Consider the following 13,156-nt stretch of genomic DNA (forward strand, 5'->3'; position numbering starts at 1 on the left):
TACCATATCCTAGTGCAATTGGGTCATTAATGTATCTTGCTAGTAATTCACAACCAGATATATCTTTTGCTGTAAATTTATTAGCAAGATTTAGTTCTTTCCCGACACGAAGACATTGGAATTGTATTAAGCATATATTTAGATACCTCCGAGGAACTATTGATATGAGACTATTTTATTCAAATGAGTCTGATTGACAATTAATTGGTTATGCAGATGCAACATATTTGTCTGACCCACATAAAGGTCGATCTCAGACAGGTTATTTGTTTACATGTGGAGGTACAACTATATCATGTCGTTCAACAAAACAAACCATGATTGCTACATCTTCAAATCATGCAGAGATAATAGCCATTCATGAAGCAAGCCGAGAATGTGTCTGGTTGATGTCAATAACTCAACATATTTAGAAAATATGTCGCCTTACTTTGAAGAAGAATATTCCAACAATATTGTATGAAGACAAAACCGCATGCATAACTCAATTAAGAGGAGTATACATCAAAGGAGACAGAATAAAATACATTTCACCAAAATTATACTTTACTCATGATCTTCAAAAGAGGGGTGAAATAGACGTTCAACAAGTTCTTTCAAGCGATAACCTAGCATATATATTCACTAAAGCATTGGCAACATCAACCTTTGAGAAGTTGAGACACAAGATTGGGATGCATCGTCTGCTAGATATTAAGTGATGTTTTTATCAGGGGGAGTAAATATGCGCTGCACTCTTTTTCCCTTCACTAAGGTTTTGTCCCACTGGGTTTTCCTGATAAGGTTTTTAATGAGGCAGCAAACAAGGCGTATTACAAACCGTTATGTATATCTTATTTCCTTTAGAATTTCTTTTTGACATGAACATCCAAGAGGGGTTATTGTAAATAATTTACTTATTTTGTGGATGTTCACATACCATACTTCACATACTACACCTACTACACATAATGTTAGAGCATGTAATGAAGTTATTACCCTTGTGTATGTCATTCACTTATTTTACAGATTTTTCTTGTATCAAACAGACTTATGACATATCGCATTCATAATTTAGAAAATGCATAAATTATTATCATTTTTTTAAAATTTATACAAAATTTTATATAATTTAATTAATATTTATCAAATTATTTTTTTCACATAATCGTGTACACTCACTTTTTTTGCAAATGCATTGTCTAGATTTCCATTATTTAATATATTAGTATTTTTATTATTTATGAACATTAGTATTATATATATTATTATTCACTATTATTTATTATTTAATATTTAATTATTTTTATTATTATTTACTACTACTACTATTTAAATAACAGGCCTAATTCCAATCGCTTTGCCTAATTTATTCACCTTTTAACTCATTATATCCAATTTCTTGCAATTTTAGCCTATCTTATTTAGTCTATTATAATCTCAGCCCAATTTCTTATAATTCTAGCCATTTATTACAATTATAGCTAATATGAAACTCAATTCCAAATTTTTCATATTTAGATCTCAGTCGTTGATCATAAATGAATCCAATGGCTGAGATCGAAAATATCTTCTTTCCTTTCAAAAACCAAATAAATCAAAACCCTAACCCTAAAATTCTTTTCATTCACCTCCCTCCCTAACACTCTCCCTCTCCACCTCTCTCAAAACCACCATAGCGTGTTGCAGAACAATTAACAAGAGGTAATAGGACAGTGTTCCAGTGGCATAATAGCCAGGTAAATTGCAGAAATGGAACTAAGCTAGATTGAGAACTAAGCTAAGAACTAATTACGGCTAAGATATTTTTCATATATGATAGTAAAAATGAAAATGACTCATTACAATTTATAGTATTTCAACCCTAGCTGACTCATCTTAATCCTTAAGGGATAAGGCTGAAATTGTACTACCTCTGCAGGAATGTTCCTTGGACCAAAAAGGGACCCTTGAACAATTGTGGATTCCTAATGTGTATTTAAATTAACTTAGGGACCCAAAATAAAAAAGAACTTAACCATAAATAAAAACTACAATTACTTAACATATTTAACGGCTAGGTACAACAATGCAAGCTAAGGGTACTACTCTCTTCAGCCACGATTTTCTGTTCTTCAGCTGGTGACAGCTTCATCTGCATCATTTCTCCTTCCTTTGAAACTTCCTTGTCCTCAAGGGAGAATGATGGATATTTGATCTTTATCACTTGATAATCTTCCCATGTGGCATGCTCTTTGGTCATGTTCTTCCAGTGAATCAAAAGTTGAGGGATGGCCTTGTTTCCCCTCTTTATCATCCTTCTTTCTAGTATATTTTCCGATTTCTCACAGTAAGAACTGGCTGGATCAACAATTGGGGGGTGAGTGAAGTGGCTAGGGACCTTATGACAAGGTTTTAGCTGAGAAACATGAAAGGTGGGGTGGATTGACACTTGAGAGGGTAGAGACAATTTGTAGGCCACTGACCCCACCCTTTGAATGATCTGGTAAGGTCCATAACACTTGGCTGATAGTTTGGTGAAAGCCTGATTAGAGAGGGTGGCTTGTCTGTATGGTTGTATTTTGAGTTACACCCAATCTCCTACTTCCAGTTGTTTATCACTTCTTTCTCTGTTAGCTAAGGACTGCATCTTTTGTTGTGCCCTTCCCAAATGATATTGAAGCATCTGAGATTTGAGTTCCCTGGTAATTAAGCTCCTATCCACCTCTTCATCTATAACTCCTCCTGCGATGTAAGGGAGATAAAATGGTGGTGGTTGACCATATAGGGCTTCATAAGGGGTGGTCTGGATAGCTGAATGAAATATGGTGTTGTACCACCACTCTGCCATAGGTAACTAGAGGGATCAATCCGATTGATTATCAGAACAAAAGTATCTTAAATATGTCTCTAAGGTTCTGTTGAGCACCTCTATTTGGCCATCAGATTGAGGGTGGTACGCAGTTGAAGTACTCAAGGTTAATCCATGTGCTGAGAACAATTCATGCCAAAACCTGCTAAGGAAAATGGGGTCCCTATCACTGACTATATTCTCAGGCATGCCATGTCGTTTAAAAACTTGATCAAGGAAAACTTGAGCTACAGTCACAGTTCTGTAGGGATGACTGAGGGCTATAAAGTGACCGCTTTTGGTCAATCTATCTACCACTACCATGCTGGTAGTCTTACCCTTAGACTTTGGCAACCCATCAATGAAGTCCATACTAATGTTGGACCAAGCAGAAGTAGGGATTGCCAAGGGTTGTAGAAAGACAGGTGATGTTGCAGCATCATATTTACTCATTTGGCATATGGAACAACTCCTGACATAATTGTCAACATCCTCTCTTAGCTTTTTCCAATAGAACATGTGTGACAGACTCCTGTAAGTATTTTCCATTCTAGAATGACCACCACTAGGAGCATCATGCCACAACTGTATAATGTCATGCCTGAGTTGCTCATCCTTCCCTATCACTAACCTTCCATATCTCATGAGTTGCTGGTTATAGTAGGTGAACCCCTTCTGACCTTCATCCTAGTCTATCAGTTTTTGGATTAGTTCTTTGAGTTGTTCATCCTCATCCCAACTTGCCTTGATCCTCTAGAAGAGATTGGTTTCCACAGGGATTACTGATAATAGAAACAAGTAAGCAGTTGGCATTCTTGAGAGGGAATCGGCAGCTTTATTCTCTCTTCCTTTCTTGTATTCAATCTGAAAATCAAACTGTATAAGCTTTCCTATCCACTTCATCTGAGTACCAGTATGAAGCTTTTGATCAAGTAAAAACTTAAGATCCTTTTGATCTATCCTTACAACAAACTGTCTTCCCAACAAGTATTGTGAATATTTGGTTACTGCCAAAATCAGAGCCAAAAGCTCTTTGTCATAAACAGATAGAACCTGATATCTTGATGATAACCCCTTGCTCAGGTATGCTAGAAGATGCCCTTCCTGCATCAATACTGAACCTATACCAATGTCACATGCATCAGTTTCTACCACAAATTGGAGTGTACTACTAGGCAAGCTGAGTACAGGTGCATGAGTTAAAGCTTCCTTAAGTTGATTGAAAGCTTGTGTAGCCTAATCACTCCAAATGAACCCTTCTTTATTTAGAAGTTCAGTAAGAGGCTTGCTTATCCAACCATACCTCCTAATGAACCTCCTTTAGTAGTTAGCTAGACCCAAGAATCCTCTTAGTTGCTTAACAGATTTAGGAGCAGGCCACTTTTGCACAGCTTCAATCTTCTTAGGGTCAGTGGTTACACCTTCTGCAGAGATGAAATGCCATAAGTAGTCCACCCTGGTAGCACAAAAAGAACATTTGCCCTTCCTAACAAAAAGTTGATGTTTGATGAGTAGGTCAAACATAATTCTCAGGTGCTGCAAATGTTCTTCCATGTTTTTGTTGTAAACAAGAATGTCATCAAAGAAAACTGGGATGAATTTCCTGAGGTATACTTCGAAAACATAATTCATGAGACCTTGGAAGCTTGAAGGGGCATTAGTGAGGCCAAAAGGCATCACTAAGTACTCATAGTGACCAGAATGTGTCCTGAAAGCAGTCTTCTACATGTCTTCTAGAGCCATCCTTATCTGATGGTAGCCCGACCTCAAGTCAAGCTTAGTGTACACCTTGGAACCCCCCAACTCATCCAACAGTTCCTCAACAATGGAGATAGGGAACTTATCCTTGATAGTGATCTTATTTAGGGCTCTAGAATCCACACACAGCCTCCAACGGCCATCCTTCTTACCTACTAGCACCACTGGAAAGGCATAAGGGCTACAACTAGGTTGTACTATGCCTTGATCCAATATCTCTTGTACCAACTTTTCAATTATGTCCTTCTGTCTTGATGAATACCTGTAGGGTCTAGTGTTTACAGGATGGCTGCCCCTTTATAGTGGAATCCTGTGATCAAATGTGGCCCTGGATGGAGGGAGTTGTTGAGGGTGCCCAAACAACATGTCAAATTCCTCGATCAAGGTCACAATTTTAGGGTGGATATCTGCTGATTCTTTTCAGTGAGGGATTCTGCTGGTAAAACCTTGATTATAAACAAATAACCACTATTGTGAGTCATCTTGTCCAACCCCCTTGCATCCACTATCTTGGTGCTTTCCCTTACTCCTTGTAACTGTACCTTCTGGTCTTGATACATAAAGGATAGTGTAAGTTTCTAGAAATTGAGCTGAAGATCACCTAATGGCAACAACTACTGCACTCCCAAAATCATATCACAAGACCTCAAGGGAAGAAGTAGGAAGCTGTCAGCAAAAATAGTTCCTTGCATCATCCATGTGAACCTTTTACACATCTCATTGGTTTGCCTGTTTCCCCCATCAGCAATATTGATAGACTGAGGTTTCACTGATATCACTTCCAACCCCAACTGTCTAAAAACTTCATCATCTATAAAATTTTGAGTACTTCCTAGGTCAACTAAGATATTGAGAGGTTTCTTCTCACTGTACCCTTTTACTCTTAGTGTGTGAAATCCAGGAAGTCCATTCAAGGCATGAATAGATATTTCACATTTTTCCTTCACTCTTTCTATCTCTATCTTAGTCACACCTGGTTTTTTAAGCTGTGCTTCTTCTTCCTGTGCCTCCCCATCATCCATTTCCAACAAATAAAGTTGCTTAGAAGTGCTGCACTTGTGGCCAGGGACAAACTTTTCCTCATAAAAGAAGCAAAGTCCCTTTTGTCTCTTCTCACTCATCTCAGTTGGAGTAAGCCTCTTAGTATAGATTTTATTAAGATCCACAATGTTATCCCTTTTTGGTGGTTGATAATCTTTTCTATGGGTTCTACCCCTGTGACTAGTCCCAAGAGATGACCCCTTACTCTGACTAGTACCCCACTATACATTGTAGACCTGATCAATTTGAGTTGAGCATTAACTTGCAATTCTGTGTTCCTGGATAATCGATAGGCTTGGGGAAGGAAATGGGGTCTGTGATTCTTGACAGCAAACCCAATCTCTAGTTTCAACCCAGTGATATAGGCACTAATAGCATACTCAGGAGGTAAAGTCAACCTAGTCATGATTCTATCAAACTCCTTCTGATACTCTTCTATTGATTCAGTTTGCTTTACTAATTTTAACTCAGCCATGAGGTCTGAGTACTCAGCCCCAAATCTATCCATCAAGGTATAAACATATTCTTCCCATAAAGGAGGAGGTAGATGAGCCCTACTCCTCACATAAGTCAAATGTCACTCAATGTCCATATCATCAAAATGGATAAATGCTACTTTAACTCTTAAATTATAATCTACCCCATCCAAGAAAAAGAATTGCTCTACCTTGCAAAGCCAAGTTCTCAGCTGAGTACTATTGAATCTAGGGAACTTCAGCTTGGTCATCCTAGACATTATTGGACCTCTGGCATGATACTGAGCCTGAATTGGTGAAGCATTGTTTCTGTCAACTCCAAATGTTCCTCCTGATGTTTGTCCAACTTGGGCCGGCTGTGGAACTGGTCCCATGGTTGCTGCATATTGAGGCACAGATCCCACCCCTGCATGAACTCTAGCTGGAGAACAAGAGGGCATTGAAGGTCTTCCAGTAGAAGGAGGTAACCAAGCCATGGGATTCCCTGAAGGGGTATAAACCTCACCACCTCCATCTTGCCCTTCAGTACTCTTACCCCGATCAAACCTTCTAGTTTCTTCTATAGATTCCTTCAACTCAACCAAAGTCTTTTCATGTTGAGCCTTCAATTAATTTTGTCTAACATTAAAGTTGGCAATTTCCACCGCCATCCTTTCAAACATTGATTTAATTTCATCCATATCTGTAGACATTGCAATCCCACAGAGCTCAAGAAAGTTCTTTGATGTCAAATGTTGCAGAACAATTAATAAGAAGTAATGGGACAGTGTTCTAGTGGAATAATAGCCAGATAAATTGCAGAAATGAAACTAAGTTAGATTGAGAACTAAGCTAAAAACTAATTATGGCTAAGATATTTTTCATATATAATAGTAACAATGGAAATGACTCATTACAATTTATAGTCCTTACAGGATAAGGCTGAAATTGTACTGCTCTCTTCAGCCACGATTTTTTGTTTTTCAGTTGGTGACAGCTTCATCCTCATCATAGCGCCGCCTCCCCTCCGACAACTGCGCCAACCAACCATCAGTCCCCTCTCGTCCTCCTCCTTCCCCGTTCCGTCGCGACCTCGCCGCCCACCAGCCGCCTCCGAGCCCCTCCTCTTCTTCGCTTTGCGCCGCCGCTGCTCCACCGGCTACCACCACCTCGAGCATCCGTGAACAACGACGACCAGCCCCTCGTCACCGCTTGAATCCATCACTCCAGCCGCCAGATCCCCTCCGTTCACGCCACCAGCTGGCGACAACAGCTTCTTCGTCACATGCAACAGCCGCCATAGCTACATCTCCGCTCTCTCTACCGAAAAGTACATATTTTCGGGACTAAGGTTTGATTCCGTGTTTTTGGGTTCTCAACCTTCTTCGACTTGTTTTCTTTATTATTTGATTTCATCATGAGGGTTATTCAAGGCTTACTGTGATTCGTATCGGCTTAAGCATTCACGTTATTGCGTGTGAAAATGCCTAAATTCTGCGTGTGTTTGATTTTGACCCCAACATGGATGTCGATATACATGTGCCTGCTTATTGTTTGTCATTGATTGGAAGTTGTTATTGACGAACAGGCTGTTGTCTCGTATCCACCTATCAGCTGGAATATGTGATTAAGGTGGAATGACTGCCTAATTAGAATACTTAGGGTTGATCCTAATTGATTCTAATAGCATGTTTGAGGGAAAAGAATTTCCTCATGATTGATACTCTCTTCGTCTTTATTTGCTTTGATTGAACATTATTTTAAGGCAAAATGAGATAATTGATTTGGCAAGTTTTTCTGTATAAAAAATGTGTGTGCGTGATTGTCGGAGTGATTTTGATTCATCTCTTTTTACTTAATTTGTGGCTATTCCCCGTCTTTTACACCCCTTAATTATAAGGATTTATATATGTGATTTTTGAATTAATTTAATGTAATTTGATAATTGATCACTGCTAGGATATTCCGCCTCCCGATTTTTCCAATAAACTTGGCTTGTACGGTGGATCCTTATTACGAATCTGTTTACTTTTGTTTTCGTTTACTTATGGGTATCGTATTTATGTTATGCCATCTTGTTTCATGTTTTACTATGAATTTGTTTAGTATTCCGTGTCTCGAGTCGAGAGTCTATCGGAAACAGCCTTTCTACCTCTTTAGAGGTAGAGGTATGGACTGCATACATCTTACCCTCCCCAGACTTTACTATGTGGGAATACACTGAATTTGTTGTTGTTGTATCTCTCTTCAACATAATTAAATTTGTTTGAATAGATAATATCCCACATGATTGACGAAGTTGTATTAAATACTAGTGTTCGTACATCTTTGCCATTATTTGTTCTATATTCAAAAATACTTTGCTTATACAGTTATGGTAAGTTTTAGTCTAATTTGATTTTATTGATTCTTCATTGCTGTATATTTCTTTTCCTTTTTTATACCTAGAGGGATTCCCCCTCCACACTATATAAACCCCCTCTTCTTTCAGCAAGAACGGACTCTCTAATATTTACTCTCTCCCTACTCTCTATACTCTGCCTATTCTTTGTGATAACCAAGAACTTACAACTCACACGATCACAAGAAAGCTTTAAGCGAACAAGAAACAATTTGACTTTATTACTCTTTGTGCTCACTGTTGGAGCATTGTTTTCGACATTCCTGTGATCCTGCGCTGCTTGGGTATTTTTATTATTATTACTTGTTGCTATCTTCAACCAGTAAGTTTTCTGACGATGTAATTTCAATACCTTATATGATGATGCTAGAAAACATGTCTTTTGGAATTACATGGACTTTTGTGTGTTGTATCGTTGTTGTGTCATTTTGTATTCGGAATTATATTAGGATATTTTCGTTGGCCTCTTTGTGCTTGTCATGCTATGCCACTATGTTTAACAGGTTTGGAGGAATTGAAGAGTTGATCGAGGATTTGAGAGGGATTATGTTTTTCCCTTTTAGTTTAGTCGATTCTTCTTTTTATTGGTATGTAATATTGTATAAACGCTACACTGATGTAATAATAAATTGGGGACTGCTTCTGGGGAACGGGGAACTATGTGCTTTATGAATAATATCGTTAGGCACTGATTTAGGCTTCATATTTTTTACGTGCTATGTGAATCACTTAGGCACAAAATGTCAGGGTTCGTTAACATACGAATAGTTTAGACACTTAATTCATAATTTGTTAATTATTTTTTATCTAACTAAGAACGACATACCAAGTTATTTTACATCAAGCATATTAATACATTATTTGACATCAAGCATATTAACATATTGGTGGCGCATGTTAATATTTTAAGCACAGTTAATTTGGGCATACCAATATATTTTAGCATGTTAAACCTCGCATGTTTAACACAGTAATGAAAATTTCAGCATTCAGCATGTCAATCTAATTAGAACGTGTTAGCATAAATTCTTACACTAACATATTTGTCATCATGGTTACAAAAGGCTTAGACAAACTGCAGAATGGTAGTTTCAGTATGTTAATGTTATTAAAATAAGCCTTAGCATGATTAATTAATTATCTCAGTATTTTAGCACTAATTTTCTGCATCTTTAAATGATAATTTCAGCGTGTTAATGTTATTAAAACAATGCAGTATTTAATTTCTGCTCATTATAACACATTTTCTGGTCATTTTAAATATTTCCTGTACATTCATAACATTTTAAATATATTTTGCACATTATGAAATGTTCTGCATATTAAACTAAATTTCTGTACATTTACATAACCTCAGCATTTACTTCTGCACAACTTCTGCGTATGATAACTATTTTCAGCATGATAGTCTTGAAATTTAAACATGTTAACATTCAATTCTTGCACTATTAACATTTTAGCTTATTAAAAGGTTAGGCATATAGCATTATAGTTCTTACACATTGACTACACTTTTGACGCCCTTTTGTTAACAGTTAGTAACACACGTGACACTTACGAGTTGCCGTTATTGTCGATACTATCAATTATTGAATACTTAGACATCTTGCCTATACGTTAACAACATAATAAATAATTACTTGTCTTTATAATAAATAATTACTTGTCTTTCCTTGCTATCACATTAGTTAACATTAATTAATCAAGAGGCTAACTTGGGACAATTCTGTGCTACTTGTGGTCCAACGTGTTATGCATTTCGAGTCCTAGGCAACATAACTTTCTTTGCGTCTAGAGTACCAATCCAAAATAGTATAGTCCAATGCTTCTTGGATGATAGGTGGGACGTTAAGTACTACTAATAACATTAGTTTATCCTTGTCGTAGAACGCCCTTAGACTTGACGTCCATCCTAGGTGGGGTGGAATGGGTAGTCATTTGGAATGATGATCCAAACAGATATTAACAGCGAGGCTAATGATATTATTACTTGTCTAAGAGTTTGGTCTCAGTCTCTTGGGTCGGATGATGATTAACAAGTTGGGTTTCTGATCGAAATGAGATCAAACCATTTCTTTGTTTGACTAGGACGATCTCTTTTTTAGTCTTTTTATTTACTTTATATGTTTATTTGGGGTAGCTAATTTATCATAAAGTGGTCCTCTTTTTGTTGCAAATTATGACATTTCTTTCTCCTCGCATATCTTATTTATATGTTTTATTTATTCACTTAGATAATCAACAATTAGAAATAACAAAGTAACATGTGTTTTGTTTATTAATTACTTTCTCACTTAGTCAAATATTAAATTAATGATAAAATAAGAGACTTTATTTGATCACGTAGAATCCTCAGGTAAAGTATGAATTCGGCCAAGAACCACCTTTGTGGACCTTGAAAGGTGCCTAACTCCTTCCTTTTGAGGTAATTTAAACTCTTACTTGAACTCTGGTGGACTAAGACTAAACAATAAAATAGGTTCGTAGTAGCCTAGATAGGTGCCCTAACGCGCCTTAATTCGTTAGATGGCGGTGCTTCACACTCTTCCTTAACGCATCTCAAAAAGAGTTTGTCACGTCGAATCCCGCCTTCTGCGAGGAAAACAAGGTGCGACAGTGTAGTCGTATTACATTGTGTCATACATTATTTATTTAATGAAAATACATATAATTAATTAACTTATTCTGTGCAATCTACTGTGAACTTATTAATTCAAATGAAATAATTTTTAAATGATAAGTTTGAACGATAAAAGAAAAGAGATTATTTTGTTGAAATTTTAGATTAATATGTATTAATTATTTTAGTGGGGTATTAGTTTTCAACAAGATCTCCACATTTAAATGGAGTAATTGTATGGCTTTAGCATCTTTTATGTATTAAAAAAAATAGAGACAAAAAAATATAATGCCACAACATTTTTGGATTATTTAATTCATTTATCACGTTTTAAAATATTGTTTACATCAATTCAGTGATGTTTATATGAAAAAGTTAAATTTTGAATTAATTTGTGATATAATTTATATTCTATTTTTATTATATAAAAGATTTGACCTTATATAATTATATATACTAATTCAATAACACAGAAATATTGTCACACTTTTCTTCTCTCTCTGTTATTGTTATTGATCATTAGCCTTATTGGTATTTATCAAGCTTTTCATTATGAATATGTAGAAATAAGAATTGTTAATAGTTTCCTAAATATTAATTCAAATTTTTCATCATAAATTGCAAGCTTTAAATATAAAGGTTTCGACATAATAAGAATCACACATATTGATGAAATGTTATCAATATTTCAGATTGAGAGTTCAACAGAAAAATATACATATGAGAAGGTTGTATAATGTAATCACAATGTAACACAGGTCTGAATTGTTGAAAATGATTTGAATTATTCGTAGTGATTCTTCTTTCTCGAGAAAAATAAGTTTGTTAATTTTTTAATATCTTTATACAAATATAAATTTATACTATGAGTAATATAATTTCTTGATTATATATTATTTTGAGGTCTTGCATAATTTTGATATAAAAATGATTGATTTTTTTTTATTTTATTAATCGTTATTCAATATCATATTTTGGTATAGTAAAAGATCCGCATATTGAAGAACTGTTGTCACTAATTAATAATGAGATTTCAAGAAGAAATATATGAGGAGGTCACTATATATTCAAACAATATAGGTTTGAAACAAGAAAATTATTTGTTAAAAATGATTTTAATTATTCATAATATTTTTCTTTCTTGAGAAAAATAAGTTTGTTACCTTAGTGATTTCTTTATCCAAATACAAATTTTCGTAATATAGTCTCACTAAATAATGAATCTATTAATAAAATTAAAAAAAAATATCAATTTTTTTTACGCGAATGAAAAATAAAAATTTCAAAATCTTGCTTGAGATTATTATGATTTATTCATTTAAAATTTTAAAATTTTTAAAGATAAATTTTACTTATCTCTTTTTTATATTTAGTATTTTGTGATCCTATTTTGACATAAATGTGAATGTTATAAATGGTATAACTAGAACGATAATACTTTTTCTTTATACTTAGTCTCCTTTCAATATTCGTATATAGGTAAATATTTTTAACAAATTCAAATTGATTTTATCTACTTTTTTTTTTCATTTGAAGTAATTTATTATGAATTATTTGTTATGAACTATTCAAGAGACTATAATTAATTGGAGATTTTGACTTACATTTCATTAGTTTATTTTGGCTTATTTATTGGTCAATGAAATATTTTCTTATGTTTTACTATTTGATAAATTTGTAAATCTAAATTACTTTTATAATCTATCTTTGTTTAATGATTACTTTTACTTAAATATTATTCGCACATCGTGCGGGTACTAATACTAATATTATAAAAATTGAAAAGATTAATGTCATTTTTATAAATATGTGATCCGATTAACCGTCATCACCTTTATGTTAGACATGAGAGTGCATGAAGAATTACTTCATTTGTATATCAAATAATACATTTTCCATGTCCAAGCATTTATTAAAAAAATATTTATCAAGTTGTACAAAAATTGATGAAATATTTACTTTTAGATGTTGTATCGTCATAATAATATAAGTGATGCATTCTTTATATCCATGAGCGTATCATCTACATGTATCTTTTATATTGGCGTCGCTTTTGCCAAATATACCAACAC

The 13,156-nt window shown here is 34.8% G+C and overlaps 1 long non-coding RNA gene across 1 annotated transcript; it reads left to right on the top strand.

Moving 5' to 3' along the window:
• The first annotated feature begins 6,524 nt into the window (after nucleotides 1–6,524).
• On the top strand, nucleotides 6,525–9,167 carry LOC124890270. Its single transcript, XR_007049062.1, has 2 exons — nucleotides 6,525–7,414; nucleotides 8,968–9,167. It is a non-coding gene; the product is annotated as an uncharacterized LOC124890270 (long non-coding RNA).
• The last annotated feature ends 3,989 nt before the right edge of the window (nucleotides 9,168–13,156 follow it).

The sequence above is a fragment of the Capsicum annuum genome, unplaced genomic scaffold (assembly GCF_002878395.1).
Source record: "Capsicum annuum cultivar UCD-10X-F1 unplaced genomic scaffold, UCD10Xv1.1 ctg1490, whole genome shotgun sequence".
Classification (NCBI taxonomy): domain Eukaryota; kingdom Viridiplantae; phylum Streptophyta; class Magnoliopsida; order Solanales; family Solanaceae; genus Capsicum; species Capsicum annuum.